This window comes from Agelaius tricolor, unplaced genomic scaffold (genome assembly GCF_023055355.1).
Source record: "Agelaius tricolor isolate 1412-34295 unplaced genomic scaffold, bAgeTri1.0.p SCAF_10, whole genome shotgun sequence".
NCBI lineage: Eukaryota > Metazoa > Chordata > Aves > Passeriformes > Icteridae > Agelaius > Agelaius tricolor.
The window spans coordinates 14,470,001-14,472,081 of NW_027269270.1; the positions used below are offsets into that span (position 1 = coordinate 14,470,001).

General features: G+C 40.7%; 1 protein-coding gene across 1 annotated transcript in view; it reads left to right on the plus strand.

Moving 5' to 3' along the window:
- The window catches only part of LNPK (lunapark, ER junction formation factor), a 60,351-nt gene extending 59,556 nt beyond the window's left edge, over positions 1–795 (plus strand). The window contains exon 14 of the transcript XR_011680362.1: positions 1–795. This exon is cut by the window's left edge and continues 10,697 nt beyond it. The gene's annotated coding sequence lies outside the window, so the exon portion shown is untranslated.
- Positions 796–2,081: the final 1,286 nt, after the last annotated feature.

Genomic DNA, 2,081 nt, shown 5'->3' on the forward strand with positions numbered 1-2,081 from the left:
ATGTTGCTTGGAACTGTAATTCATGCTCTTCAGCTCTGCCCTTTCCCTGGCGTTTAGCATCGTTAATTGTAACAAAGGGAAGTAATTAACCCTCTTCACTTGAACATTGGGAACAAAGGAATGGCCATAAACTGGATCATAGCTGAGCCAGACCAAATGAGCTTTTTCATCTTGGCTGGGGCTAAAGGCTGGGAGGGGTGATGCAGTCCCTTTGCTCTGAGCTAGTTAAGGCTGGGGAAGGAAATGGCACCAGCCATGGGGACATAACAGGTCACCTCTCAGATAAAGACTGATGGAAAACCCAACTGAGCCAGGCTTGAATTCCGTAAGGAGCCCTGAGAGCCGGGCGCCCCAGAGCCATAGGTTGCTTGTAATAGCAGAGGAGATCTCATTACCCACACTGTGCTGTCTGTGTGCACATTCCCTCTCTCCCCCAGATATAGATGTACTGTAACATGCACTCTTGTCTGTCTCGTTCAATTAGGAGGAGGTCATAATGGCTTGCTTACTATATTTAGAATATTTAAGTCAGTAGATGTAAATATACAGCATGGCAGAAAGGTAGTGATTTCAGAAGGGCCTGATTTATAAGTGAACTCATCAACCCAAGAAATACCTATATTTTGGAAACAGCACTATTGTTACCCTTTTTTTTTTTCCCCCTGGATGTAATTCAAATAGCAGTTTGGATAAACCCACCAGGACAATGCTTTACTCATCTGTTTCCTTTTTGAATATAATATATCCACAATGTACTATAAAGTGTATTTGAAAATAAATGGATTTGAAAGTCAATTTGAACCGTAACTTTTCTTTGGCTATCATTTAGACAATATTTTCAAATTATATACTTTCAAGTTTTTACTTATGAAAGGTGCAATTCTCTTGTGCCCAGCACATGAAGTTAGTTCTCCATCCAAATTCTTATTTGACTTATTTGACAAGTTGGCAGCATTTTTAAGAGCTTGCTGAGATCTTGGGAAGAGTAAAAGGGGTGGTGAGTGGTTTTTTTTTTGACACATTAATTTAAGATCTTGCTGAGAATATTTGCTAATATACCTTAACAAAGAACTGCAGCCTTTATTGATGTGCATGTGCAACTTGCAGACTTAAACATCAGGCCATTAACTCATCTTTCCCAACTGGTTATAATGGACCATTAGGGAAATTGATAGCACCACCTGTTGGTGCTGTTAGAACCCTGCAACTCATCATAGTATTTTGCATAATTAAAAAAAAAAAACACATGAAAAAATTTAAATGCAGAATCTCTGCTCTTTTACTATTTTACTATTGAAGCAGGCAATTGTGCAAGTGATCTCAGTTAGTTATTCAGATAATCAGGGAGTGTTACCTAGAAATATTATTCAATAAACTTTAAAGAATGTTTTTGGCAACTTTGTTGGGAGACAGGACTATGTGTTTGTGCAAGACCCACTGATTCTGTGGCACATAAATCGATGGTCTGGAGGATGTGATGGTAGTGAGTCAACAGCAAAGGCTTTGTGAAAATACAGGAAATCTAAAGGGTCCACGGGAATCTTTCCTTGCAAAAAGTGCTTTGAAAACCTGCACTCCCTCTTGCACAGTGAGTGATTAAGCTGTTCCAAGCCAGGCTGTGCTGTGCAGCAGGGCAAGCCCCAGCCCTGCCAGGGGCTGTGTGTGACAGGCGCTGGGGTTTGTATGGGTCCTGCTGAAATCAATGGCTCCAGCTGCAGGTGCAGATCACATTGCAAGACCAGGGCACTGGATGTCAGATTTATAGGCCTATTTCTTTCAACCTCATTTTTGTATCCTTTCTCTGCTAGCCTCCAGCAGAACTATTTCACTTGTTTCCCAAACCCCCTTTTCTTGCACAATACAAAAAGTCTGGTAAAAAATAACTCCTAGCAGTTCAACAATTTTTAACCCAAATCTCACATGTGAATTTAACTCTTTGCTGTCTTCTGCTGTGTTCAGGATGCCACAACAAAAGTCTAGGAGTGAAAGTAGAGAAATACAGGTACTTAAACATCACATAGGCTACTTGTAAAACCTTGAGGCAAAGTCCTTTAGGGAGGAATGGATCCATGCCTGGAATG